At 38.3% G+C, this 25,877-nt stretch overlaps 1 long non-coding RNA gene across 1 annotated transcript in view; it reads right to left on the bottom strand.

Moving 5' to 3' along the window:
- Nucleotides 1-10,839: 10,839 nt before the first annotated feature.
- LOC132594501 (uncharacterized) overlaps nucleotides 10,840-25,877 on the bottom strand; it is a 204,645-nt gene continuing 189,607 nt past the window's right edge. Inside the window, exon 4 of the long non-coding RNA XR_009560677.1 lies at nucleotides 10,840-10,937. This is a non-coding gene — a long non-coding RNA (uncharacterized lncRNA). The remainder of the gene's footprint in view (nucleotides 10,938-25,877) is intronic.

Genomic DNA, 25,877 nt, shown 5'->3' with positions numbered 1-25,877 from the left:
CTTCTTCTCTGGGACCCCTATAATTTGAATGTTGGTGCGTTTGATGTTCTCCCAGAGGTCTCTGAGACTGTCCTCAATTCTTTTCGTTCTTTGTTCTTTATTCTGCTCTGCAGTAGTTATTTCCACTATTTTTTCTTCCAGGTCACTTATCCGTTCTTCTGCCTCAGTTATTCTGCTATTGAACCCTTCTAGAGTATTTTTAATTTCATTTATTGTGTTGTTCATCACTGTTTGTTTGCACTTTAGTTCTTCTAAGTCCCTGTTAAACGTTTCTTGTACTTTCTCCATTGTATTTCCAATTTTTTGGATCATCTTCCCTATCATTCTGAATTCTTTTTCAGGTAGACTGCCTATTTCCTCTTCATTTGTTGGGTTTGGTGGGTTTTTCTCTTGCTCATTCATCTGCTGTGTGTTTCTCTGTCTTCCCATTTTGCTTAACTTACTGTGTTTGGTGTCTCCTTTTCGCAGGCTGCAGGTTCGTAGTTTCTGTTGTTTTTGGTGTCTGTCCACAGTGGCTAAGGTTGGTTCAGTGGGTTGTGTAGGCTTCCTGGTGGAGGGGACTAGTGCTTGTGTTCTGATGGATGAGGCTGGATCTTGTCTTTCTGGTGGGTAGGTCCACATCTGGTGGTGTGTTTTCGGGTGTTTCTGAACTTAGTATGATTTTAGGCAGCCTCCCTGCTAATCGGTGGGGTTGGGTTCATGTCTTGCTAGTTGTTTGGCATAGGGTGTCCTGCACTGTAAATTGCTGGTCGTTGAGTGAAGCTGGGTGCTGGTGTTGAGATGGAGATCTCTGGGAGATTTTCGCCATTTGATATTACATGGAGCTGGGAGGTCTCTTGTGGACCAGTGTCCTGAACTTGGCTCTCCCACCTCAAAGGCACAGCCCTGACACCTGGCTGGAGCACCAAGAGCCTGTCATCCACATGGCTCAGAATAAAAGGGAAAAAGAAAAGAAAAGAAAAGAAGGAAGATAAAATAAAATAAAGTTATTAAAATAAAAAATAATTATTTAAAAAATTGTTGTAATAAAAAAATAATCGAAAAAGAGACCACCAAAACCAAAAAACAAATCCACCAATGATAATAAGAGCTAAAAACTATACTAAAAAAAAAACAAAACAAAAAAACAGACAGAACCCTAGGACAAATGGTAAAAGCAGAGGTAGACAGACAAAATCTCACACAGCAGCATACACATACACACTCACAGAAAGAGAAAAAGGGGAAAAAAAAAAAAATATATATATATATATCGTTGCTCTCAGAGTCCACTTCCTCAATTTGGGACGATTCGTTTTGTATTCAGGTATTCCACATATGCAGGTACATCATGTTGATTGTGGAGATTTAATCCGCTGCTTCTGAGGCTGCTGGGAGAGATTTCCCTTTCTCTTCTTTGTTCGCACAGCTCCTGGGGTTCAGCTTTGGATTTGGCCCCGCCTCTGCGTGTAGGTCGCCAGAGGGCGTCTGTTCTTCACTCAGACAGGACAGGGTTAAAGGAGCCGCTGATTCGGGGGCTCTGGCTCACTCAGGCCGGTGGGAGGGAGGACACGGAGTGTGGGGCGGGCCTGTGGCGGCAGAGGCTGGCGTGACGTTGCACCAGCCTGAGGCGTGCCGTGCGTTCTCCCGGGGAAGTTGTCCCTGGATCCCGGGACCTTGGCAGTGGCGGGCTGCACAGGCTCCCCGGAAGGGGGGTGTGGATAGTGACCTGTGCTCATACACAGGGTTCTTCGTGGCAGCAGCAGCAGCCTTAGCGTCTCATGCCCGTCTCTGGGGTCCGCACTGTTAGCCGCGGCCCGCGCCCGTCTCTGATGCTCCTTTAAGCAGCGCTCTTAATCCCCTCTCCTCACGCACCAGGAAACAAAGAGGGAAGAAAAAGTCTCTTGCCTCTTCGGCAGCTCCAGACTTTTCCCCCGGACTCCCTCCCGGCCAGCCGTGGCGCACCAATCCCCTGCAGGCTGTGTTCACGCCACCAACCCCAGTCGTCTCCCGGCGCTCCGACCAAAGCCCGAGCCTCAGCTCCCAGGCCCGCCTGCCCCGGCGGGTGAGCAGACAAGCCTCTCGGGCTGGTGAGTGCCGGTCGGCCCTGATCCTTTGTGCGGGAATCTCCCCGCTTTGCCCTCCGCACCCCTGTGGCTGCGCCCTCCTCTGCGGCACCGAAGCTCCCCCTTCTGCCACCCGCAGTCTCCGCCCGCCAAGGGGCTTCTAATGTGTGGAAACCTTTCCTCCTTCACAGCTCCCTCCCATTGGTGCAGGTCCCATCCCTGTTCTTTTGTCTCTGTTTTTTCTTTTGCCCTACCCAGGTACGTGGGGACTTTCTTGCCTTTTGAGAGGTCTGAGGTCTTCTGCCAGCGTTCAGTAGGTGTTCTGTAGTTGTTCCACGTGTAGATATATTTCTGATGTATCTGTGGAGAGGAAGGTGATCTCCACATCTTATTCCTCAGCCATCTTGAAGCTCTTCCTGTTTCTTTAAATTATAATTTTAGGTCAATAGCCTTTCCTGTATACTGTACAGAAGTGCTATCAGTCCAGAAACTTTGATGCTAATCACAGGTGTCTCCCTATCCAATGCAGAGAAGTATTATTTTTAAAAACTCTGTCTTTATTACATATGGTATTTTAATTGCTTTTACAATCCCTTTTTTTCTAATTAAAAAATAATAAACACTCATCCTGGAAATATATAATGGTTTTTGAGCTTAAAAAATCACTTATAATCCCATCACTCTAAAACCAGCCACTGTTAATACTTTGATGTACACTCCTCAAGCCTTTGCTTCTACCCACATACGCAAATGGAGATCACACAGCACATAGTTATATAACTTGCTTTTTTTACTTAATATTATCAGAAGAGTTTTAAATTCTCATTGAGTTTCAACAATCATCAACACTTTGCCAATACTGCTTCATCTATTACTCCACTTCTGTCGGGTGGGGGGGAGGGCAATCACTAGAGTATTTGAAAACAAATCCCAGAAATCTTTGCAATTTATTTACAAATATATAAGAACTTAGCTCTAAGATTTAAGGTATTTTAAAAACCTAACCACAATCCCATTGTCACTCCACCAAAATAAATGCATAATTATTATAATTCCTTAATATCAACTAAAATACAGCCCATGATAAACATAGCCTGTGGTCTCAGAAATGTCTTTAATTTATATAAGAATCTAAACAAGTTGTATAGATTGTATTTTGTTGATTTGTCTCCTAAAACTCTGTAACGTATATTACAATGTTCCCTTCTTTATTTTTCTCAATGACATTTATTTATTGAAAAGAATGAGTCATTTATTCTGTAGAATTTCTCAAGTGATGAACTTTGGTAATTGCCTCTTCATAGTGCCATATACCTTGTTTTTCTGTCCCTTGTATTTCCTGTAAAGTTGTAATTGGATCTAGGGCAGTCTTTCCCAAACAATTTTCTGCAATGATGAAACGGTACTATATCTATACTATCCAAAATGTTATCCACAAGCTACATGTAGCTTTGAGTACTTCAGATGTGGCTAGAATGAACTTTTAACACGTTAAATTTAACTCTAATTTTAAATAGACATATGTGGCTACTTCATTTTTTATCCCATTCTAAAACATTACCATTTTAACTTTAATTATGTCATAAATTTCAAGTTTTCTTAAATTTTATTTAGAATACAAAGCAAAATTACTTTTTAAATTATTTATTTTCTTCTGGTTAATCACTTCTAAATTTATAATCATCTATGCAGCTTCATTTTTATTGTTTATGTTGCATATTGTTTTCATAAGCCTCTGTGATGATTTTTATTTATTCACCTTTAGATGAGGAAGCCTTTCAAGGGAGGGTATTTGTCCATGAACTGGATTGGTTGAATCCTTTGCTCCCTCTCAATATCTACAAAGATTTTTAATCAGGAGGGGTTATTTTTAATGATAAACTGTCACTACCAGTTTAGTAAATCAACATTTCGAGGAAAGGAGATAGGGATGTGGTGACATGAATATCTTTGCAGTAAAATGTTTTTTGATAAATGGAAAGCTAAAGCATATACAACTTACAAAACAGTTAAACTGACTAGAAACCACAACCTACCGTGAACGGTTAAAGCACAGCCGGTCTCTACCAACCTCACGTAGTGTCCCAAATGATCGATAGTTTCTCAGGTTTCCCCATTGTAACATTACCACCCCTTTCTCCATGCAGCATGGTCTTCGGAAGGAAATCACTATGCCCAGCCCACATTTAAGTGGCGGAGAGTCGTGCTTCCCCTCCAGGAGGATCATGTATCTACATAAATTATTTGGAAATGTTTTTGCATGGGAGATTTGTTTCCCCCTCACATATCCTTTGACCTAATTATTTATTTGTATTCATATGGACTCACGGGTATTTATTTTATACCTTGGGTTTAATTTTTTTTTTTTTTTTTTTTTGCGGTACATGGGCCTCTGTTGTGACCTCTCCCGTTGCGGCGCACAGGCTCCGGACGCGCAGGCCCAGAGGCCATGGCTCATGGGCCCAGCCTCTCCGCGGCATGTGGGATCCTCCCGGACCGGGGCACGAACCCGTGTCCCCTGCATCGGCAGGTGGACTCTCAACGACTGCGCCACCAGGGAAGCCCTAATTAATTTATTTATTTCTCAAATTATTCTAGCTTTGGCCATTGGGAATGCTTTTAGCTGGCTCCTGTGTCCCTTTGGCATGCCCTAGGACTAACGGCATTTTTCCTTTTAGTATTTCCTTATTTTCTGGAACTCCAGTCTCATTTTGTACATTTGCTGCCCCAGTCCTAGAATTAACCATTTCACCAAGGAGCCCTGGTTCCTCATAATGGAAAACAGTATTAGAAACCAAGATCTGGATATGAGAATTCTTATTGCTACTGGACCTTCAGATGACAGAGCAAGGAAATATATGTGTATAATCTAACATGTGTATATACACGTATCTATGAGTATTTCCATATGTAACAATGTGTATAGACATTCAGATAAACATGAATTTATACTGATATCTCTAACTCGATCAATTAGCACATGGATTATTCCAGCCCCTTCCTCTTGGCTCTCCATAAATTTTCACTCCTGAGTTATCTTTTTGATCCATCATCCACTCTGGGTTCTTGACGCAGTCGTGCCTGGTGTCTTTCCTAATGTTGTTACCTGCCATGTGTCTGAGTGACATCATGATGACTTTCTACTTGGTGTAGTGCCTGCTCAAATCCTGAGCCATTTGTGCCATTGCTTTCAACAGAAACTGATTTCTAGTGTTAAGTGGATTCCATGCGATATGTTTTCAGCCCCTCCGGTTGCCCATCCTTGTCCCCAGACACCAAAGAATCCTCAGAGTAATGTTCTGTTAGGAAGTACTCTACTGATATCTGTGACACTAGTCAAATTGCTATGGGAGAAAAGGTCCCTTGGGCGTCTTATCTGTGGTTCAACCTGTGGTTGGACGGTTAGACACCCAATGATCGTGCTGTTACCATAATCCAAACTACATATACCTCATGTCATTAGGCTCTAAACAGAATGGATTCAAGTTGTTTTCTTTGTTTACACGTGTCCAGATGCATATCCCCTCTGGGATGGGTCACATTAAGGAATCAGGAATACAGGAAGAATCTCCTCTGTAATGACCCAGCTTGAAATCATCCTAAATTAAAGGCAAGTGTGTGCTGTTGAAAAATTAGCACACTGACCTTGTAAGTGGGATAGTAAGGTTGGGCACATTTCAAGATTCATTCTGAGAAGCTCCATTCAAATTCCAATTCAATCCCTATTTAATAAAGAGAAAAATGCACGTGGGAAAACTGCCCTACATTTCACCTTATAATGATGGTTGGATTTCTAGTTCTTGTCCCTTTCGCCTCTCTCTCAGCCACTGATTTCCTGCTTCTTGAATTGCTTTTCTCTTTTCGTCAGCATATTATTACTTTGACCAGATTTCCCTCGTGCTTCTCCAATAGAGCTCTATCTCTACTTCACCCATGTCTCACTTTCTGGTCTCTCCGATAAGCAGTGCCTTTCTTCTCTTTCCTCAGGATTAATGCTTCCTTTTGAGTAAGAACAATTCTCATAGTCCCAAGGTACAAGTGAGTAAGTCCTAACCATTCCTACAGCCTCGCTTAGTTTGGAAAGATTTTATGATCCCTAATCCTCTGCTTTGTTGCAACATACCATGTGGCTTTTGCTAATGTTGAAAGTAACAATGTGTTTTTAATCTAATTTACTAATGTAGAACAGCTTTCTTCTGGATCACAGTGGTGTAACCATTGACAACCAGGGCTTTGGCTCACGTTGAGTGTCAGTGCGTAGGATCAGGAACTAAAATTTTCCAGTAGCTCACTATCCCAATTTAATCTCCATCAATCTTAGTGAATTAATGAGCAAGTAGTAACAGGCTAAATCAGTAAATGTTTATGAACAATGATGTGGTTTCTTTGAATGTTTATCATTCAAAAGCCATGCCACCGTGTTCAACCAGGCTTTTATTGTTGTTCTCACTTCTCTTATTGGATTATTTTTAAACTCTGTGTACACAGAGCAAGTGGTTATTCAAACCATTCTTCATGTCCTCCATATCACTCTCATTCTAACAGCTAACATACCCTTATGCACCTGAAACTCATTTTTTTTCCCTCTAGGTCTATGCTCTTGTGCTTATTTTCAGAGGAGAGGTGCCTTACATTCTTTCTCAAATGAATCCCCTCTATCTTCACTCTTTCTGCTATGAGCCCCCCTTTGGGGATATCTACAGCAATTCTTTCTGCTCTCCTTTCTGCTTTGAAAAAAACTCAAGTCTTCCTTGGTTTGTGGGGGAAAAAAAAGCATGATCATTTTGAATTTTCTGTTTGTTTTAAATAAATTTATTTTATTTATTTACTTTTGACTGCATTGGGTCTTCATTGCTGCGTGCGGGCTTTCTCTAGTTGCGGTGAGCAGGGGCTACTCTTCCTTGCGGTGCGCAGGCTTCTCATTGCAGTGGCTTCTCTTGTGGAGCATGGGCTCTAGGCACACGGGCTTCAGTAGTTGTGGCGTGCGGGCTCAGTAGTTGTGGCTTGCGGACTGTAGAGCGCAGGCTCAGTAGTTGTGGCACACAGGCTTAGTTGCTCCGCGGCAGGTGGTATCTCCCCGGACCAGGGCTCAAACCTGTGTCCCCTGCGTTGGCAGGTGGATTCTTAACCACTGCACCCCAGGGAAGTCCGGAATTTTCAAGCTAGCATTTTATTCTCCTTGTGTTTTTTGCCAGCATCTTAGAATTCAGTTTTCTATTCCTTATCCCCCATTCTCTTTAACCTCCTGAAATCTGGCTTCCCTCCCCATCATTGGTCTGACAACACCCCTGCAGAGGTCACCAATGGCTTCGTCATCAATTTCATGACATCCTGACTGCTCATTATCTCTGTCTTGAGCTTCTTCTTTTGAAACTCCTCTCCTGGTTGGTTTCCATGACACAATAATGCAGTCTTGCCTTTACCTCATTGTTTCCCCCTTTCCAATTTCTTTTTTTAATCTCCTGGCTCACTCACTATGGCTATTTACAAAATTAGTCCTCATTAATTCTGCTCTCCCTTATCTATGCTTTCTCCCACATATAAACTCATCCACATCCACTAATTTAACCATGGGGATAATTTAAGGTCTCTATCTGTAGGCAAGTTCCATCTCCTGAGTTCCAGTTCTGGATTACCTACTGGGCATTGTTATTCGGTAGCACCCCTTCACCTCAAACTCATAATGTCTAAATTGGAAATAATTTTCCTTCTCTAGCCCCTAAATTGGCTCATTTTCTTATTTCTCTGTTTCTGTTAGTATTTTTTTCATTTTGCTAGATGCACAGACTACCCAACACCTCAGATTTTTGTGTGTCCTTATATCACCCAGATCTCCACAGTTCCAGTCTCGTGGCTTCTACTAGAATCCACAGATTGCTTCCTGGATGCCTCAATTACTGTCATAAACACCTAAGCCAGAGCCCCTATTTCCATCTACTCTCTATGTAGAAATGCACTTGCAAACTGAGATGATCCTAATTTTCTTAAAGTAACACTTTTACCCTACAACCAGCTCTTTTCAAAAAGAATACATGGCTTCCTTATTGCCTGTTCAGGAGAGACTTAACTATGGAAGACCTTGGATGACAAGATAAAAAACAGGGGAAGACTTTTAAGGGTTTTTATTTGGGAAACTATGGAAAAATAAAGAAGAAGAAGAAGAAGAAGAAAGAAATATAGTTTGCTTTAATTATACTGTGACAGGCAGGTTAGAGGAGGTGAGCCTGGAGGCAGGCATATCATCTTGGAATTCTTGCGGTTGTCTTTGAATGAAACGATGGATAAGAAGTTAAAATGGCACAGTGGAAGGAGCAACCTAAGAAAGACTGTAAAGAGAAACCATCGAGTTTCTCAACCAGGCAAGCTGGGTATTGACTGGTTGTGGGGGTGAGAGAAAGGGAAAAACTAGAAGCAATTCCAGTTTCAAGGATGGTGATCTGTAGGACTGTGGGAAAATCACATTTATAGGAGAATAGGAAAATACAACTATTTGGAGATGGAGAAAATTTGTGATTTCCATTTGACATATAGTGTGTTAATGATTTCATCAAGTAAATATGTGATACTTGAGATACATCAGGAATTTTAAAACATAGGATTCCTTCTCTGGGAAATTTTCATGGTCTTCCCTGAAGAAAAGTCATGATAGAGCCATATAAGGGCACTCGTCCTTCAGACCCGGAAGGGTGTTCTGCCACTTTCAGAACAAGTAGGAAGTACAGATTTCAACCACATATCGAGTTCAGAAAGAATAATCACAAACAAGAATAAGTTATCAGAATTATGGTAAATCTAGAAGAGATGTCCTTACGCATGATAGTATTTCTCTCTTGTTTATTATGGGGTGAATCAAGGAGGTAAGGAATTATTAATTCATTCTCATTATTTGTATGCCAAGGAATGTCAGATGTATTTTTTATGACATTCACACTCACCACTCTTACTCCCCACAAATTCATTCATTACTCCCCCTGTTCACTTTGTCATCGTGTTGAGTACAGAATGGGGATTTCAAGGTTTTTATGTTGTTAAAGCAATGATTTTTGTAAAGATAAAAGCACACACACAAACACATATAGAGCTCTATCACCTACACACGCAGAGTTGTCACTCTGGCTTTATGTGCCCTTTTCAAAATTATTTGTTTCATAAGTAAAATTTAAACAATTTTATACCTGCACCACTCAAGCAGACTGGATACTATCTAGGCCTTTAGATAATTTCAGCACAAGCTCTAGAAGAAAACGGTTACACATCTGAGACGAGTACCTGATAGAAATGTAGGGTAGATGGGAAGAAAGGGAGAGCGACGGCCCAAGGTCTTATATCAATATTAACCATTCCACTGTCCAGGATACTCACAAGCAGAAACACATGCTCTACACTTGGGCCCCATGAGACTGGTCCTCCAGCCTAGGACACACTCTCTAAGATGGGTAGAGACACATACACTATAACTCTAAGACCCAAATATGTTTACTTCTAGGACCATGAAGGCTTCAATTGTCCAAATAGCTTCATGAAGGCCATCACGTATGTCACTGTCCAAAGCAGGGTTTCTATAACATCTGTCTTTTAGGGGACACCAACTCATTTGCCAAACTTCATGGAAATGTCACAGACAGTCATCTGGAAACTTATCATATGCATATACCTATAGATGTAGAGGCAGATGTATATATGATCCTATACCACACACACAGTATTTTTTACCTGCTACAAGTAGTAGCCTTATTTCTCTGTTGGTCTATAGTCTGCTTTCTAACTACAGAGAGATAAGCCCCTTTGCATCTTATTGTACATGAAGGATAAAGATGTAAGAACTAATAGAGCTCAACACAAGTCAAACTTCAATCTAAACATACTCATCCAAATGTCCAAAGGGGAGAAAACATTCTGGAAATGCAATCAGAATCATCTTTCAGTGTAAGGTATAATTCTTCAACGAGAATGAATATTAATTTCCTCTGAACCTCCTGTAAAAACTTTTGGTTCTTTGTCCCGTCTCTCAGGCCCCAATAAATCTAGCAACATAGTAGCCTTAAGATATTAATGGTTGATGATTATTTCTAGTTTATTCTTGGAAAACTTTATTTCTCAATTTTAATAGTAGATTGCATGTCAATTAATGAGATGAATAATATAGATGGATGGGTTATTGCAAAAGATATTGGGTATAAAGGCCATAAATTCCTTTGCAGTGTACTCAAATATTCCTAATATATCAGTTTTATCAATGTTATTGACCTTCTTAACAAACCATCTTTTGGTTTCATTGATTTTTCCTATTGTTTTTCTGTTTCTATTTTACTGACACCTTCTTTGTTATTTAAATATAGATGGCCTCCTTCACCTACATTTAAGTGGGACCTTGCATTTGAAATTCAGTAATGCCTTTAATTAGCCTGCTTTTCAATCCTGTGTAAGTTTATAGCTCATACATGCACCACCAAATCTCTCTCCACTAGGCTACCATCTAATGTGAAACATAAATATAAGTATGAATACACTTGTATGGATAAAACTATACTGAAGCAAGTAAGTTCCTCAGCCTCTCAGTTCCCTCCAATCTGCTTCACTTACCTTTTCCTCTAGCAGACTGGGGAGCTTTCAAATATGCCCATGAAAGACAAAAGGCGATCTTACTTCTTTTCTTAGAGGTTATGCAGAAAGAATATCACTGTACCCAATCAAGAAAAAAATCAAGAATGTGTTTCTGCACGTTCCTTCCTGGGCCTGTGTTACTGATGGTGTAAAATCTGGTTGACAGTAACATGGAATAACCATGGTCTTACCTCACCCTTTGGACAGCCAACAGCATCTCAAATTACCGCAAGGTCTTTTCAGGGTCAAGTTGTCCATCATTTCAAATTTAGCTGCAGGTCTCTTTCCCTTAAAATTGAAGGGGGAAAAAAATGTCAACTTCAGGTTGCTGCTCAGCAGCTTTTGAAAAACAAACATTAATTACACGCCTATTCTGTGTCAGGTACTGCCTAACAATATGTATTATTTCCCCCAATGTTCCCAACTTCGGTTGAGGGAGGTTGAGTCATCAGGACCCACTTTTCACTGTCAAGACACTTTGTAATCTCTGAGTAGTTCAAAAGAAAAAGACCAATGTGCCTAGAAATAACTTGGGAGGTTTTATTTTCTTTGAATAGCTAAAGAACCACATGCAAGGCTGTAGATTTTAATAGGACTTGTATAGACCACAAAACCCTTTCCAGTAGCAGAGTATTACTCAGACCATTTTTCCACTTTCAGCTCTGTGCCAAGACAACATCTTAACCACCCATAGCGTATGACAGGGCTGGAGAGATCACCCAGGAGAGACAGGTCAAATCACTGCCACTGCTCTGTTTGCCAGACCTTCTTCTTGTGATTTCTTAACGTCTTCTAACACTGTTCTATAAGATGTCTTAGCACCTGTGTTTCTCCCCAAAGCCATCCTCCATTGATACAACTATCCAGAATCACTAGATCTTACCAAATACGTGAAAGGCAAAAAGAATTTTAAGACCAAATGTAGCATGGATTACCCACTGAGGCCTTGATTGAATAAAGAAAAACAGAGAAATATACTATTGCTCAAACCAGAAAGGCAGGAAGCTGGAATGTTGCCTAAACCCAGAACAGCAAACTTTCTAGACTCAAACTGCTTATGTGGGGAGCACATAACACTCCCCTAATTGTGATGCAGGCCTTAAATTTGTTTCTACTACCTATATTATGACCATAAATGTTTACTGTAATGATAAAAATTCACATGACTTATTTCAAGTGGAATTTTGACCTGAGGAATGAATGCTCCATTTCTGAATAAGAACTCTCTCAATGAATACTGTCATAACTTGAGTTTCACACTCTTTTGTTCTGAATTTCAGACTGACCCTGCATAAAAGTTTTATTAATGAACCTCTTTCTTTTATTCTAAGTGCAAACACCAGAATCCATTCCCAACCCTTTGTTGTCTTTCTTCAGTAAGCTCCACTGTATACCTGGCATGAGCTAATTTAAAATTCTCATTGGACCTGATAAAAAAGAAACCTGACCAGTTGCAGAGAATTTTTGTATCTTTCTTTTACTTCCTGTGGTATCTTGGAAAACAGTTTCTCCTTTAGCCTAAGAAAAGAGTTTTAAAATGGTAAAGGCAGTATCATGCACCTTTTATTTTATATTACACACTTCTACTGGGTTGGACATAAAATGACATTCTACAGCTTTACCTATTTTGCCCTTTCCAGAACTTATGAAAGAACCATTTAAAGCCCGGTGGAATTTCTATTTTTCTAGGGCCTGTCCCTAGTTGATATGCTTTGAGGATCTGAGTGTGGAAAGTTAGTTGTGTTATATCCAGTGTTCTAATCAAGAGAAGGTCATAAATGGCAGGTTTTCTGTGCCATTGGTATTGGTGGACACATTACTTCTGTTCAGTTATAGAAAATAATTTTTCAGTTAGAAATCAGGAGAATGTTGTTTATAGTTAAAATTGTTTTTTTTTAAAAAACAGAAGCACAATGTTAGAGACTGAAGTTCTACTCATGAAGTAGATCAATGACTTTGATGCAAATGATCATTTCCCTAAGATCTAGAAGACAGAAATTTGGGATCCTAACTGAAGTATTTTTTTCTCAAATGTGTCATTTGAGAAATGTTAAATTAATGTATGTTCAGTCATTATTAACAAGATTACAGGACTATAGTTCTTAACCAGGCTTCTCCCTTGACCAGGTAGATGAACAAGACTGTGGTTTCTCCTTGTCTCCAAAAATAAAAGTTTATTGAATACTTAGTAAAGGATATGGGAAAAGACCACTGTAAACCTCTCAGGGGCCCAATGTCACAGGTACTTCTGTATATCTGGCACCTGGCACAACATCTGACACAAAATATCACTTACTGATTTTCTTTTAAATTGTTCTGGAATGACTGAGAAGAACAAAGTACTGTTCTCTCAAATAGTCTATAATCTTACTGAATACCTTGAACATGAACCAAAAAAAGAGTTTGAAAACAAACTGTAAGGAAGAAAGTACATTCTAAACAAAGTAGGAGGCATAACCCCCCACCAAGATTTCAGACAATACTACAAAGCTACAGTAATCAAAACAGCATGGTATTGGCACAAAAACAAACATACGGCTCAATGAACAGAAGAGAAGGCCTAGAAATAAACCTACAAACCTATGGATAATTAATCTTCAACACATATGAATCAATGAAGCTAGAACACACCTTCACACCATACACAAGAATAAACTCAAAATGTCTTAAAGACTTAGATACAAGACACCATAAAACTCCTAGAAGAGAATATAGGCAAAACATTCTCTGACATAAATCATACTAATGTTTTCTTAGCTCAGTCTCACAAGGTAATAGAAATAAAGCAAAAATAAACAAATGGGACCTAATCAAACTTACATGCTTTTGCATAGCAAAGGAAACCATAAACAAAATGAAAAGACATCGTATGGACTGGGAGGAAGTATTTACAAATCATGTGACCAACAAGGGTTTAATTTCCAAAATAAACAAACAGCTCCTACAATTCAGTAACAAAAAAAAAAACAACAGAATTGAAAAATGGGCAGAGGACATAGACATACATCTCTCCAGAGAAAACACACATATACATACATGAAAAGGATTATACATCAAGATCAAGTGGGATTTATCCCAAGGATGCAAGGATTTTTGAATATCCACAAATCAATCAATGTGATACACATTAACAAAATGAAGAATAAAAACTGTGTGATCATCTCAGTAGATGCAAGAATAGCTTTTGATAAAATTCAACATCCATTTATGATAAAAACTCCCCAGAAAGTGGGCATAGAGGGAACATATATTAACATAATAAAGGCCATATATGACAAACCCACAGCAAACATCATACTCAACAATGAAAAGCTGAAACCATGTCCTCTAAGATCAGGAACATGACAAGAATGCCCACTCTCCCCATTTTTTTCCAACATAGTACTGGAAGTCCTAGCCATAGCAATTAAAGAAAAGAAAAGGAACCCAAATTGAAATGGAACAAGTAAAACTGTCACTCTTTGCAGATGACATAATTCTATGCATAGAAAATCTTAAGGACACCACCGGAAAAGTACTAGACCTCAACGATGAATTTAGTAAAGTTGTAAAATACAAAATTAATATACAGAAATCTGTTGCATTTCTATACCCTAACAACAAAGTATCAGAAAGAGAAATTAAGGAAATAATCCCATTTACTGCTGCAAAAAAAAATAATTAAACACCTAGGAATAAATCAAATTTACTGTCTTAAGTATCATCACCAGAGGGCAGACAGCAGAAGCAAGAAGAAATACAATCCTGCAGCCTGTGGAATGAAAACCACATTCACAGGAATAGAAAAAATGAAAAGGTAGAGGACTATGTACCAGATGAAGGAACAAGATAAAATCCCAGAAAAACAACTAAATGAAGTGGAGATAGGCAACCTACCAGAAAAAGATTTCAGAATAATGATAGCAAAGATGATCCAGGACCTTGGCAAAAGAATGGAGGCAAAGATCGAGAAGATGAAAGAAATGTTTAACAAAGACTTAAAGAATTAAAGAACAAACACTTAGAAGAACTAAAGAACAAATGAACAGAGATGAACAATACAATAACTGAAATGAAAACTACACTAGAAGGAATCAATAGCAGAATAAGTGAGGCAGAAGAACGGATAAGTGACCTGGAAGACCGAATGGTGGAATCCACAGCCATGGAAGAGAATAAAGAAAAAAGAATAAAAAGAAATGAAGACAGCCTAAGAGACCCCTGGGACAACATTAAATGCAACAACATTTGCATTATAGGGGTCTCAGAAGAAGAAGAGAAAAAGAAAGGGTCTGAGAAAATATTGGAACAGATTATAGTTGAAAACTTCCCTAAGATGGGAAAGGAAATAGCCACCCAAGTCCAGGAAGCACGGAGAGTCTCAGGCAGGATAAACCCAAGGAGAAACATGCCGACACACATAGTAATCAAACTGACAAAAATTAAAGACAAAATCAACAAGGGAAAAACAACAAATAACATACAAGGGAACTCCCACAAGGTTAACAGCTGACTTCTCAGCAGAAACTCTACAAGCCAGAAGGGAGTGGCACAATATATTTAAAGTGATGAAAGGGAACAACCAAGACTACTCTACCTGGCAAGGATCTCATTCAGATTTGACAGAGAAATCAAAACCTTTACAGACAAGCAAAAGCTAAGAGAATTCAGCACCACCTAACGAGCTCTACAACAAATGCTAAAGGAACTTATCTAAGTGGCAAACACATGAGAAGAAAAGGACCTACAAAAAAAACCCCAAACAATTAAGAGAATCGTAATAGGAACATACATATCGATAATTACCTTAAATGTGAATGGATTAAATGCTCCAACCAAAAGACACAGGCTCGCTGAATGGATACAAAAACAAGACCAATATATATACTGGCTACAAGAAATCCACTTCAGACCTAGGGACACATACAGACTGAAAGTGAGGGGATAGAAAAAGATATTCCATGCAAATGGAAATCAAAAGAAATCTGGAATAGAAATACTCATATCAAATAGACTTTAAAATATAAAATGTTACAAGAGACAAGGAAGGACACTACATAATGAGCAAGAGACCAATCCAAGAAGAATATATAACAATTATAAATATATATGCAACCAACATAGGAGCACCTCAATATATAAGGCAAATGCTAACAGCTATAAAAGAGGAAATCAACAGTAACACAATAATAGTGGGGGACTTTAACACCTCACTTGCACCAATGGACAGATCATCCAGAAAGAAAATTAATAAGGAAACACAAGCTTTAAATGACACAATAGACCAGATAGATATAATTGATATTTATAGGACATTCCATCTGAAAACAGCAGATTACACTTTCTTCTCAAGTGCACATGGAACATTCTCCAGGATAGATCACATCTTGGGTCACAAATCAAGCCTCAGTAAATTGAAGAAAACTGAAATCATATCAAACATCTTTTACGATCACAACACTACGAGATTAGAAATAAATTACAAGGAAAAAAATACATAGAGGCTAAACAACACGCTACTAAATAACCAAGAGATCACTGAAGAAATCAAAGAGGACATCAAAAGGTACCTACAGACAAATGACAAAGAAAACACAACAATCCAAAACCTATGAGATGCAACAAAAGCAGTTCTAAGAGCAAAGTTTATAACACTATAATCCTACCTCAAGAAACAAGAAAAATCTCAAATAAACAATCTAAACTTACACCTAAAGGAACTAGAGAAAAAAGAACAAACAAAACTCAAACTTAGTAGAAGGAAAGAAATCATAAATATCAGAGGAGAAATTAATGAAACAGAAACAAAGAAAACAATAGCAAAGATCAATAAAACTAGAAGCTGGTTCTTCGAGAAGATAAACAAAATTGATAAACCTTTAGCCAAACTGATCAAGAAAAAGAGGGAGAGGACTCAAATCAATAAAATTAGAAATGAAAAAGGAGAAGTTACAATGGACACTGCAGAAATACAAAACATCATTAAGAGACTACTACAAGCAACTCTATGCCAATAAAATGGACAACCTGGAAGAAATGGACAAATTCTTAGGAAGGTATAACCTTCCAAGACTGAACCAGGAAGAAATGAACAGACCAATCCCAAGTAATGAAATTGAAACTGTGATTAAAAATCTTCCAACAAACAAAAGTCCAGGACCAGGTGGCTACACAGGTGAATTCTATCAAATGTTTAGAGAAGAGCTAACACCCATCTTTCTCAAACTCTTCCAAAAAATTACAGAGGAAGGAACACTCCCAAACTCATTCTACAAGGCCGTCATCACCCTGATACCAAAACCAGACAAAGATACTACAAAAAAAGAAAATTACAGACCAATATCACTGATGAATATAGATGCAAACATGCTCAACAAAATACTAGCAAACAGAATCCAACAGCACATTAAAAGGATCATACACCATGATCAAGTGAGATTTATCCTAGGGATGCAAGGATTCTTCAATATATGTAAATCAATCAATGTGATACACCATATTAACAAATTGAAGAATAAAAACCATATGATCATCTCAATAGATGCAGAAAAACTTTAGACAAAATTCAAAACCAATTTATAATAAAAACTCTCCAGAAAGTGGGCATAGAGGGAACCTACTTCAACATAATAAAGGCCATATACAACAAACCCACAGCCAACATCATACTCAATGGTGAAAAACTGAAAGCATTTCCACTAAGATCAGGAACAAGATAAGGATGTCCACTCTCACCACTATTATTCAACATAGTTTTGCAAGTCCTAGCCACAGCAATCAGAGAAGAATAAGAAATAAAAGGAATACAAATTGGAAAAGAAGAAGTAAAACTGTCACTGTTTGCAGATAGACACATAGACAATCCTAAAGGTGCCACCAGGAAACTACTAGAGCTAATCAATGAATTTGGTAAAGTTGCAGGATACAAAATGAATGCACAGAAATCTCTTGCATTCTTATACACTAACAACAAAAGATCAGAAAGGGAAATTAAGGAAACAATCCCATTCACCATTGCAATAAAAAGAATAAAATACCTAGGAATAAACCTACCTAAGGAGGTAACTGTACTCAAAAAACTATAAGACACTGATGAAAGAAATCAACGATGACATAAACAGATGGACAGATATACCATGTTCATGGATTGGAAGAATCAATATTGTGAAAATGACTATACTACCCAAAGGAATCTACAGATTCAATGCAATCCGTATCAAATTACCAATGGCATTTTTTACAGAGCTAGAAAAAAAATCTTAAAATTTGTATGGAGACACAAAAGACCCCAAACAGCCAAAGCAATCTTGAGGGGAAAAAACGGAACTGGATGAATCAGACTCCCTGACTTCAGACTATACTACAAACCTACAGTAATCAAGACAATATGGTACTGGCACAAAAGCAGAAATATAGATCACTGGAACAGGATAGAAAGCCCAGAGATAATCCTACCCACCTCTGGTCAACTACTCTACCACAAAGGAGGCAAGGATATACAATGGAGAAAAGACAGTCTCTTCAATAAGTGGTGCTGGGAAAACTGGACAGCTATATGTAAAAGAATGAAATTAGGGCTTCCTTGGTGGTGCAGTGGTTAAGAGTCCGCCTGCTGATGCAGGGGACATAGGTTCATGCCCTGGTCCGGGAAGATCCCACATGCCGCGGAGCAGCTGGGCCCGTGAGCCATGGTCGCTGAGCCTGCGCATCCTGAGCCTGTGCTCCACAACGGGAGAGGCCACAACAGTGAGAGGCCTGCGTACCGCCAAAAAAAAAAAAAAAAAAAAGCATGAAATTAGAACACTCCCTAACACCATACACAAAAATAAACTCAAAATGGATTAAAGACCTAAATGTAAGACTGGACACTATAAAACTCTTAGAGGAAAACAAGGAAGAGTACATATGACATAGATCACAGCAAGATCATTTTTGACCCACCACCTAGGGTAATAGAAATAAAAATAAACCAATGGGACCTAATGAAGCTTAAAAGCTTTTGCACAGCAAAGGAAACCATAAACAAGACGAAAAGACAACCCTCAGAATGGGAGAAATATTTGCAAATGAATCAATGGACAAAGGAATAACCTCCAAAATATATAAACAGCTCTTGCACCTCAATATTAAAGAACAAACAACCCCATCCAAAAGTGGGCAGAAGACCTAGATAGACATTTCTCCGAAGAAGACATACAGATGGCCAAGAGGCACATGTAAAGCTGCTCAACATCACTAATTATTAGAGAAATGCAAATGAAAACTGCAATGAGGTATCGCCTCACACCAGTCAGAATGGCCATCATCAAAAAATCTACAAACAACAAATGCTGGAAATGGTGTGGAGAAAAGGGAACCTTCTTGCACTGTTGGTGGGAATGGAAATTGATACAGCCACTATGGAGAACAGTATGGATGTCCCTTAAAAAACTAAAAATAGAATTACCATATGACCCAGCAATCCCATTACTGGGCATATACCCAGAGAAAATCGTAATTCAAAAAGACACATGCACCCCAATGTTCACTGAAGCACTATTTACAATAGCTAGGTCATTGTCGGTCACCTAAATGCCCACTGACAAAAGATGGATAAAGAAGATGTGGTACATATATACAATGGGATATTACTCAGCAATGAAAAGGAACAAAATTGGGTAATTTGTAGAGATGTGGATGGACCTAAAGACTGTCATACGAAGTAAAGTAAGTCAGAAAGAGAAAAACAAACATTGTATATTAAAGCATATATGTGGAATCTAGAAAAATGGTACAGATGAACCAGTTTGCAAGGCAGAAACAGAGACACAAATGCAGAGAACAAACATACAGACACCAAGAGGGAAAAGCGGGGGGTGGAGGGCGATGAATTGGGAGATTGGGATTGACATGTATACACTATAAGGTATAAAATAGATAACTAATAAGAAAAAAATATAGAGAACACTTTGGCACCCTAAAAAATAAAGTATCATCATACATGTTTTGATATGTAATATTCTTTATTATTTCATTCTAATGGCTTTGAAATTTTTTGTATTCTTGAATTAAATGTTTTTGAACTTCAAATATGTGATGTGTTAGATATATTTTTATTATTAACTTTAAAAAATCTTTACTGAGGTTAAGAATGTTCTATATGATTTCTTTATATTGTTGAGACATTGTTGATGGTCTAGTAGGCAATTACTTGTTATAAATGTCCCTTGTGCTTGAGTAGAATGTGTATTTTATAGTATAAGTTCTATATATGAGTTTGTTCATGTTATCAGATAATGGTTCATTAATATTTTTGGTGTCCTTGACCTAAACATTATTGGGGTACTTATGTTAAAATATTCCATTTTTATTTAAGTTTGTTTCTCTGTTTAACTGTGGCAAGTTCATGTAGTTGAAGGCTATGTTATTAAAGGCATAGAAGATGATTTATAATGACTCCTTTATCCTTAAAATGCTTTTATTGTTCATTTTGTTTTGCTTTACCTTTTTCTTTGCCTGATCATAACATCCCTATACAGTATTATCACATTCTGTGTGTACCAACACCTTTTTCCATATCTTACTCTGTCACCTCTTCACTTTTTAAAATAAAAAATAGGCATATGCTTTTTAAAGAGGTGTATCTAAATTCTTTCCTTGAGTAGGTAAATCTAATTTATTCACATTTATTGTGATTACTGGTAAAAACTCATTTTGTGTTTTCTATGAATCATGTCTCTTTTTTCCCCTCATTTGCCATGATAATGAGTAAGTTTTCTGTCTGCCATTCATGAGCAGCAACTTCACAATGATGAGTCAGATGTAGATTTATTTTTATCATACTCTTTGATATGAAGTTTCATGTCACTCTGTAACTCTATAAAATTCTCAGTCATTTTTCCTTTCTCTCACTAGCCTTCTGTCTTTGAGGACCTACCATTAGACTCACGTTGGAGCCTCTACATCCTCCATCTCTTAATCATTTTTCAGGGCTGCATTCTGTGTAACATCCTCCAATATATATTCCAATTTACCAATTCTCTCTACAATTTTATCTCATCCCCTTTTTAAGTTTCTTTTATCCAATGACTCTACTAACATCTAGCATTCTATATGTTCCTATTTGCAAATCTTGTTTGTCACAGTGTCTTAGTCTATCATTGTGATTTTAGTTACTTTCTTATTGTCCTGTACATTTCTGAAGCCCTGTATTCTCTTTCAGATTTTTCTCTTTTTTCAAGTCCTTGTGATGTTAATCCTCTTGTTTGTTTGCAAGGTGGCTGTATCTGAGGGAGACCCTGGTTCTCTGGGTTATTGAAATATCCCAACAGAGTGGTTTTACATATGCTTCTGTCAGCTGCCCCAGGAATTTCCCTGATCCTGGACCTGTTAAATGTCAATTACTCACCTGAACTGTCAGGTCACATAAATTCAGACTCCACAAATGCATATGCCATATGTTTGGGATTTCAACTCTTAAAGTATTTTATACTTTTATCCAAAGTCTTAAGTAAAGGCAAATTTTTTGATTCTCCAAAAATTATAGTCTAGTTACAGTCTCCTATTCACAAAGGGGTACCAGTTATAAGATTACTGAAGGGATATCATGTCCAGCTCATTGCCTTGGGTGGGTTTAAAGCAGTATCATCTAATCCCACATTGTCATTAAGACCTCAGATGCAGAACTTTAAATCCTGTTTCTATGTTCAGTACTCCCATGGATCATAGCAGCTTTCTCAGTTTGTGAGACTAGTAATTTGATTTCCATTTCTTCTTAATATGTAACACATGGGATTTTAAATTCTTTTTTGAGCTTGATATGTACAGAAAGTAATTATGGTTACTATATTTTATTCACCACTTCCATGTGTTTAGAGTGAGGCATATCAGTGTTAGATAAGTATGCCTTATTTTACATTTTTATTTCTTAGCATGGTTATACACTGTATTGTGCTTTATTTTTTCACCTAACAACTAATATTGTGATTATTCTCTATCAATAATCATAATTTTTGTCTTTTTAATGGCTGCCTAGTATTCCATTATGTTTATGCAGAATAATTCGTGTAACCAGACTATTTCCCATAACATTTAAACTAAAAAAAGAATGTTCTCACTGCATGAAATGTGGAAAAGATAGAATATGTTGATGCTTATGTTTCTAGTTCTTTTTCTTTCATATATATTGAATTTATATGCAAACTTACATGATTTGGTAACCTGAACTATTAGTTTAGTGAACACATTTTATATCTTTAAATATTCTTTAGTAACTACTATGATTATACAGTAATGCATTTTAGGGATACATAAAAATTTATTTTACCATATCACATTTGGATATTTAAGTTGTTCCAAACTATTCACTAACATAAATAATGTCTAATGCACATCCTTACATATTAATATTTTTATGTCTCTTATTATCATTGCTCACTTAGGATTAATTACTACAAATGGAATGATCAGTTCAAAGGTATAAATATTGTATGATTTTGATACATATTGTGAAATTGCCTTCCAAAATTATATTCCAAGTTGCCTAAAATTCCTCCAAGGGAGTATAAATGCCTATTTCCTCATATCTTCTTCAATGTTTTCACATTTTAAAATTTTTGCAAAAACGGTGGGCAAAACATTGGCATTTCGTTGTTTTAATTTACATTTCTTTAGTGAAACTAGGGATCTTTTCATATGTTTACTTTTTAATTCTTCTGTGAATTGCCTGTTTATAATTTTGCCCATTTTTCTACTGGAATATTTTTTTCTTTTTCATATTCATCATCTGGTTGTCTATAATAGACTATATATTCTGGAAGGGTACATAGGTATTTCATTATGAAACTTGCATACCTTAAAATATCTATTTTTATCATGTGTGATTGACAGCTTGCTTGATATAGAATTCTTAGATCCCATAGTGAAGCAGGAATTGTTCACCCAGACTTGGGTTTTCCCACTTGTTAGGCAAATGTGTGCTCCTTGAATTCCCTCATGGTACACCCATTTGCAGTTATAATCTTCCACTGAGTCTTAAACTGCCAGGCTAATTTATGTAATTTTCAATTCAGTCATCATTCAGCCTGTATAACTATGGATAAAGCCTGCAGTATGGGAGCCTGAAGCAGAGGAATCACCTCTGAGCAGTTTTTCCTCCATGACTGTTATGAAGCAAAACTGTTGGGATGCTGCTCCAATTTCTGCCTGGGTCTTTATGGTGTCACTTCTCACACTACCCATATGGTATTTGTCTACCTATGTCATGATGCCCTCATGCACAGATGACTTTCACCATGGAAACCCAGGAGTCTCCACACAGGACTGGTAGAAGGCAACTTATCCAAAGTAGTAGATGAGACTTCGCATCTTACATTCTGTGATATCAGCTTGTCCCCCGTGTCAGTGGGCATTAGTGGGGCTCTGCTATGACTTTTTTCTCCTTACTCACCCTACTACTCTACTGCTTTCTCTAGAGGCTGACAGGTCTTTTAATATCTTGCTCAATGGAGTCCCACTAGCACAACATCTCACAAAAAAATCCTAGACGTTTTGAACATAGGGCTGACACCTTTCTCATTTTCCCAAATTAGATGCAGGTTTTAATTCTTCTTCCTTCCTTTGGTCATTTGCTTGGAGGTTTGAGAGGATGGAGCAAGAACTGTTAATTTTATCATCTCACCAAGAAGTTCAGTCTTTGATTTCTTCAGGTCAATCAGTGTGGTCACGTAGTGTGATTTTCAAACTTGGACAGTAATGGAAATTACCAGGGGTGATTGTGTACAAGGTAGATGCCAGCCCCTCACTTCCAGAGATTCAAATTTAGTAACTCTGAGACGTACCCATAACCTGTATTTCTGATAGGCAACACCCCCTCCAGGTGATTCTCATATAGGTCCTACCATAGTTTGAGAAAACCCAATGTAAGGAAAATTTAAAAAAACTAAACCAGTGGTTTTCCAAGTATGACCTGTAGATAGGTAAATAAGGTCTACAGATCAGCTTCACCCGAGAACTTGGTGGGAAAGTAAATTTTGGGACCACAACCCAGACCTACTAAATGAGAAACACGGGGGGTGGTGCCCAGCAATCTGTATTTTAACAAGCCCTCCAGGGGTTTCTGATGCATGCTCAAGTTTGAGAATTACTGAACCAGTGGGTGAGCCAGAAATCCCATGATCTAACCTGAGACTTGCCTCTAGCTATAGCTCAGTGACCAGGGGAAATTTATTCACTCTCTCTGGATTTCAACTTCCCATTACAACGTAAGGATGAGAGGTCAAATATCTCCAAGGATCCTGTAAGGCTTAATCTCAAAACTATTTTATAACACCTTCCATGTTTCATTGTACTTTTTTCATGAAATAAATTACATTTGGTTGAGCCTTGAGCACTATTATTTATATTCCATAGGGATGCCCCAGCATCCAATAGCAACTATTTCCATGGAGCTAATCAATCGAGCCCAGAACAATTCAAAATATATGCATAGATGTTAACAATAATCCTGAGTGTGGACTGCATATAAATCCATGGGCAATGGTTGTTTTTCTTTCTTCTTTTCTTTTTTTTAACGTAAAAAGGCTGGGCTCCATGGGCATGTGGTTTTCTTCATCTCATTTTCTTCATCTGGCTCATTTGATCTTAATTACTAGGGCTAGTTCTTGAATTGCAGCAGCTTGTTCTAAGTAGCATATGGCAGAAGGTGCTAAGCACAGGCAGCAGACAATGTGTTACTAAAAGGAGAAGAAATTTTCCTTTACATAAGAAGCCATATGCAGTCCAAATTTATCCATACTGTATCACTGAAATGTGTATGGATTTTAAAACTTCATCTATGATTTTTCACAGGTATCGGTTTCATCGTTTGCATATTCAACATAAGACCTGCAGAGATTTTCAGAGTCCGTTTCAAAATACTCTGACTGTTCCTATCAGTAACTTCAGGGACCACCATCCATTGCCTCCTCTTGGAAAGTTTTGCTGAAAACCTCTTCGGGCAGCCTTCTCCCCACAGCATCCTCAGTTTTCAGGTCTCAGATGTCTTGATGTCAAGGTGCTCTTTCTGTGAAAGCAGCACAACTGTGAAAGTTGTCGCACTCCTGCTTCAGGAGACAGGAAAGCAAAGAGTCTGCTCTTTTTCTCTGTCCTGACTCCTTTGTCTCTCTCATTGAGAGGCAGCAAACCTCTGGAGCTTCTCCCTTCTATGCCTTAGAGCACACCTGTGAAGCATCAGAGCCTCAGAACATGGCAGGGTGCCAGCCATCTGGATGTGGCCTTCTGCAAATGGTCTTCATCACCACACTTCTCCTTGGAAATCCTGTCTTGAGCACTGCATCCCTATTCTCCTCACCTGGCTTCATTTGCTGTCACCCTACTTCAGCACCAGACCTCTGAGAGCACACATCAGACACTCGGTCTTTACTGAGATTCTTTTTCTTTTACAGCAACTGCTCTGGCTCATCATCATCCTTGGAGCTTCATATTCCCAACTGCGGCACCTCCGAAATCTAACTGCTTGGCACTGTGTCTCTGACATCACAGTCTGTTGCCATGGCAAGTGCCACCGATTCAGCACGATGACTTCCCTGCCAGAAGGAGAGGATGCACTGAGAGAGACAACATTTGTTTAAGCATAAATATCTTTGATATTTAGCAAAGAGGCAAGAGACTATATGGAAGACAACAGAGGAAGCAAAAATTCCAATTCATAGGAAGCTTAGCTTTCAGGGTTCCTCTTTGGTACCAGTCAGGTGCTCAGCTTTCTTGAGCTCTTCACGTTATAGCAGAATTTCAAGGTGATTATTTCTTCGACTTTCAGGTTCACTGGGAATAACATTGGAGGTTGAAAGCATTTAGAGTTCGAAAATGCCACATCTGCTTTTTCACGTTGCCATCAGATGATTATCTTGGTAGAAAGATGAGCAGCAGCCATTCTAAATAGAATCGCTCATCTCAGCAAAGCCTTTCCAAGGAAGCCAGTTCACAAACAATGTAAGCTAGTTTCTCCCTCTGCAATTCTGCTAAGACTCAGGCCCCAATCTCTGCTGGGTATGAACCCTCCTAATAATGTCTACTGTTCAATTTACAGAGTTTCTATGAACAGTTTTTCCAAGGGCCTTGCCAAACTCAGAATCTGCTCTCATACATGGATGTAACTATGAAACGGAAACTTGAGAACCTTGTGTCTGGAAAACTACAAAAGTTACAGTCTACTTTTTACTGTTACCTAATGGTGACTTGTAATTTGCTACTGAGGATTCTGAACAAAAG

This window comes from Globicephala melas, chromosome 2 (assembly GCF_963455315.2).
Source record: "Globicephala melas chromosome 2, mGloMel1.2, whole genome shotgun sequence".
Classification (NCBI taxonomy): domain Eukaryota; kingdom Metazoa; phylum Chordata; class Mammalia; order Artiodactyla; family Delphinidae; genus Globicephala; species Globicephala melas.
This window is presented reverse-complemented; position numbering and strand designations above follow the sequence as displayed.